This window comes from Saccoglossus kowalevskii, chromosome 2 (genome assembly GCF_978046115.1).
Source record: "Saccoglossus kowalevskii chromosome 2, keSacKowa6.1, whole genome shotgun sequence".
In the NCBI taxonomy this organism is placed as follows: Eukaryota; Metazoa; Hemichordata; class Enteropneusta; family Harrimaniidae; genus Saccoglossus; species Saccoglossus kowalevskii.
Window position 1 is genome coordinate 766,534 of NC_140642.1, and position 5,361 is coordinate 771,894.

The window sequence follows — 5,361 nt, forward strand, 5'->3', positions numbered from 1 at the left end:
AACATAGTTGAACTCTGGTAACCTTGCCCTTTGTTATATAATATTCCTTTTATCATAGTTTGTTTCAATGTGAATATGCATTGTCATAATTATTTTTGAATACAAACAAGTTTTGGGGTTGAAACAACAGTGGAAAAGCAGTTTACCGAATGTCCTTGATAGATGTAAATATCTTACAAAAACATTAGTGCCTAATTTGTTTAATTATTTTAAGGAATATAATTTCCAGCTTTATTCAAAGTAATTCAGATTTTTCTTATAAAAACAAAGATGCTGCATTTAGACGTGAATAGATTCATAAATCATGTAAGATACCAGAAAATCTTAGCTGGCTTGTGCCCAATTATTTTGTACAGGTGTCTGTCAAAAATTAACAAGTCATGAATGACATAGCCTTCGCTAGTTGTCATTCTAAAGTTGCATGGACATAAATTGGCAAACATGATTTCTATGGCATTTTCAAGTTTATAGCATTCTCCATCCAGGTCAGCATTATTCTCAGCAAGGAAACCAGATGGCACCAAACCAGTACAACAGGTAAAATTACAAGGAAGTATACAAATCAGATCTGCAAATATGTCAGTGTTGTGTCTGTTTGGATAAACTAGTTTGTGGCCCTGGATTAGTTTCAATATCTCTAATAAGGACAAGATTACTTCTCATACGACAATGATACAAATAAAGTGCAAAAATCCAGAAAAATATTATCAAGTTTTTATTATCATACACTAATATTAACAAATCGTGTGAAATTTTATGTACAAAGAAACACATATTTATGCTTTGGTTGACAGCACTTATCAAAATAAAAAAAGAGGACCTGCGAAACTTTATGCAATACAATAGTACCGGTATGTTTTTGTAATACATGCAGTTCCAGTGGCTTTGCTTTCTGAGAAAAAAATTCTGGCTCTGCACCTAAAAAAAACAAACAAGAAAACATTTAGTCCAAAGTAAGCAGAGGTTGTAGCATATGTGCTCCCATTGGCTGTTAGATTTAATTGAAAAAGATATTTGAGTCTTTTTAGTATGAAAGAATATTACTTAATAAATTTATACCAGCCAGAAAGAAATTGCAGTTCACACTGTACTATTTTAAACATGTTCTACCAAAGTCTAGGATGAACTAATTCACCAGTCTGTTTCCACTCTACAAAGTTGTCAAATTAATATTCATGGGATTCTGAAAAAATAAAATATTAAGAATGTGCAAAAAGCCATAATACTTGTGTTTTCAATTTCATTAAAATCTGACCAGGGATATGCAGAAAATTTCACTTGAGCTAAACCAAATGGATGCCAAGCTATCAAAAGAAAAAAAAAATACTATTGAGAAAAATACAAAAAAATAATACATTTAATATAAAAGCAGATAGAAGTGCATAAAAAACTAATCAGCAGAAAATAACAGGGAAACTCTGATTGGATAGTCAAAAATGTGGGAAGCAGAGTGAGTGCATTTACAAAACATATTTGTGACAACACAAATTTCACTTTGTAAATGCACATCACACAACCAAGATAAGGGATAACAAACAAGCAATTTATTGAGATAAAATAAATGAAAAAACAAATAATAAATACAAATACATGTAAAATAAACCACTCTGTATAATCAATCTATTAATTAACTACAAAATTGAAAACAAGTCAAAATAAGGCTTGTAAATATAAACAATAAGTACTTAAAATAAAATTGGGCAAGGGGCCACTTCGATCAGGTCACTGTCAAGGTTGGGGTCAAGGACACACTGCCACGGCCGAAATGTAGGGAGGTGGCCATGCAGATGGCCGTCGAACCCTGTAATGAGGGGCAGGATGGAGTCCTTTTCCCAAGCGGAGGGCATGAGAAGAGCACAAATATGTTTTGTAAATGCACTCACTCTGCTTCCCACATTTTTGACTATCCAATCAGAATTCCCCTTTTATTTCCACCAATCATGCCTTGCCCCGACCTTTTCTTTGTTTATCTTGCACACGCCACTTAGCGTCCCTTCATTGTTTTATCCCCTTTGTCTTTTATTCATTCATTCATTCTTTGTCACGCCTTGCGTAGTGTACATTGATTTCGCTATCCCACCTCCATCCCCCACATTCCCTCCTTGGTCTCTTCTGTCAGACTAACTGTGGGGAAAAGGACTCCATCCTGCCCCCCCCCCATTACAGGGTTCGACGGCCATCTGCATGGCCACCTCCCTACATTTCGGCCGTGGCAGTGTGTCCTTGACCCCAACCTTGACAGTGACCTGATCGAAGGGGCCCCTTGCCCAATTTTATTTTAGGTACTTATTGTTTATATTTACAAGCCTTATTTTGACTTGTTTTCAATTTTGTAGTTAATTAATAGATTGATTATACAGAGTGGTTTATTTTACATGTATTTGTATTTATTATTTGTTTTTTTATTTATTTTATCTCAATAAATTGCTTGTTTGTTATCCCTTATCTTGGTTGTGTGATGTGCATTTACAAACTGTTTACAATTATATAAAATAATATCCGTTTTGAAAAAAAAAAATTATGACTATTAAGTCAACATCATTATAATTGAGGATTACGTGAATTTGTCCCCCTCCCTAATATTCTTTCACAGATCCCTTAATAGCTTCGCACGTGTGCTGGTAATTTGCATACTGCACAATGTCAACAATAAAATAAAAACATGGCCGCCGTTAAATCCATGTCAATCGAGGTCCATAATTTATTTTCCTGCTCATAATGGAGATAAATTATGGTAGCTAAAACATTGAAATTGCCACCCTGACTTCAGTACCGAAATAAATAGCTGATTGGGAAAATGTGTCTCTGTTGACAGAGGTTTGATTTACCGATAAACTTCAACACCGGTAGGTCCCGGCATGGAGGTCCCGGTATCGGCCACGAGTGTAGTAACGCACTCGGGTATCATATTTACTTTAAAGGTAATTTAAATGTGAAGATAGATTCATTGATATTGAATTTCAGTCACGGTTGGCCAAACTTGACTTGTGTTTTCTCTATAATTCTAGTCTAATATGTTGTCACGAAACCAAGTTTCACACTTCCTGCTAGCAGTTGCGGTATCAGGACGATCCGGCCCTGGTTGGTTGCGGCCCCGGTAAAAAAAAAGACGTTCCGGCCCTGGTTTGGACGTTCCGGCCCCAAAACAGTTTGGTCGATCCGGCCCTGGTATAAATTATATTCGATACGTGTTCATATCTACCGTATTACCCCGGGCACGCACCACTCCCTGGGCAAGCGCCCACCCCCTGTTTTGACAAAAGTTACATGTTGGGGACATCCTCGGTTAAACGCCCAGGGTTATTTTTAGCCAAGAACGGGGACAACAATAAAGTTTTATTTGTCAAAAATGAACGCGTTCGATTTACTTAAATAGTGTGTTTGTTACAGTAGTTCTCTTTTTGGAGTGTGTGGTGGCCCTGAAAAAGGGTCGCTTTGTTTCTGTTTTTACGTAAAAACTCATTGGAACTTAACGACGTAAGATGAACCACACAGCATGTGGCGCACACGTTCTGCTTTCTCTTCATTCACGATGAATCCAATATTGCAATAATCCATACCTTGGTGAGTGGTTTAAAGCACTTAGCTTTGGTTTCAAAACGTAGCATTTCTCTGACTGTGAATCCATAACGGGAGCTAGCACTTTTGAGACATCACGTCGTAAACTTGCTACTTTCTTTCCATCCTTCATCACAGCATGTGGATTATTTTTCTGTCATTCAAGAAAAAACATTTTGCCGACCTCAAGTCCATTACAATAACCATAATGAGGCATGCCGACGATAGGAACTTGTTGCATCATCGGTATTTTTGTAATTGTGTCACGTGTGTGGGTGCGTGAATAAATCATGTTAATGAGGTTGACCAGAGTTTATTTTCAGTCTGTATTTTATGTATCGCCATTTGGATATGTTTATGTATTGACAATAGTTTGTAAACATTTCACATCAGTAATAAAAGGTTTATTTGTTTCATAACCCTGTCTGCTATTCTTCAGTAATTACTATGCGATGTATCAATGCGTGCGTGAACAAAATTATGATAATGAGGTCATCGCCATCTTGGATTACAAACGGTAGTTTTTCCCGGTCGTTTCGACTTGCACTGATCACGGTTACCGGTACTAAAAAAGTAACTGTGCATTGATTACAATACTTACCATACTTTGTAGCCAATTTCAGTGAGTAATACAACTTCATTCGCTGACATAAAACAAGTTTTATTCTTGAAATTCGACCCCGTGTCTTAGTGTTCCCACAGTTCTTGACCGAGTGCTCACGTTTATTGAAACCTCGCATAAATCAAGAAATAAGTTCGTGTACAAAGTGTACAAAAGCATTCCTTTATTTGACCTTATCATACGATCACAAAAACAACTTTTTAAAATCTTTTTTGGGGTGGTCTTCGGGTAAGCGCCCACCCCCAATTTTTCCTGATTTTGTATGTTCAGGCCCCTGGGCGCGTGCCCGGGGTAATACGGTAATGTTAATATATTAAATGCATATCGAATGCTTGACTATCTTGTTTAACAATTATTTTTCGTCTTTTGCAGGGCATTTTCACGATTTCACACCGCGTTTGACAGATGTATGTTCATTTATTCGCCACCACCTTTGTACTAAGCACCATATGCCCGAGTGATTGACATTGTGCACGTGGACATGTGTGGCCCGCAGACAGATAACTTGAATACATATCTAATACAATTCGTTTTAGTCAGGGTTCGAATACACATTTGTGGTTTGTCACATAATGAATTAAGAACGTTAATCAACAGAGGAAAAGAATGTAGAAGGCAGACAAAATAGTTTTATTGGTTGTTGAGCAATACATTTTAGTTTCGCACAGGGTCCGCGTTTGTGTGGTTCGTTTGCATGTGTTTCCATAGGGAATTGCGTGAATAGCAGAAGTCAAAATGTAACAATGTAGCAAGATAACAGAATCACGATGAGCGTGTTCTAAACTTTTTCTTTTTCTATTATTCCAGTATTACATGCCAAACGTTATTCCCAAGCCTCCTAAATGACGAGATAAACTTTTGATTTACATGTTTCACAACCAGTTCTTACAATAATAGCAGGACTGTTTTTCTGGCAAAGTGTGACACTGTGCGATCGCTAGTTTCTCACCAAAGTCAGGACACAAAAGGATAAATCAAAGTTCATAATAAATACCATAAGCACAGTTTCTTACCTTTGAGATAGAATTTAATCTATATAAGCCTTGTGCAAAGAAAGATACAGTCCCGGAATACAATATCCTCAGACGAAAACAACGCTGATTTCCTCAGCGGTTAGACTGGCACATGCGCAATACGGTATACCAGGTCTCTTGCGAGATGTCAGATTTTTCCGGCAAATT

The 5,361-nt window shown here is 37.0% G+C and overlaps 1 long non-coding RNA gene across 1 annotated transcript; it reads right to left on the reverse strand.

The window, feature by feature from the left end:
- Positions 1–702: 702 nt before the first annotated feature.
- On the reverse strand, positions 703–3,835 carry LOC144344648 (uncharacterized). The gene is made up of 2 exons (XR_014931002.1): positions 3,561–3,835; positions 703–918 (listed from the first exon to the last, which is right to left on the reverse strand). It is a non-coding gene; the product is annotated as an uncharacterized LOC144344648 (long non-coding RNA).
- Between the last annotated feature and the right edge of the window lie 1,526 nt (positions 3,836–5,361).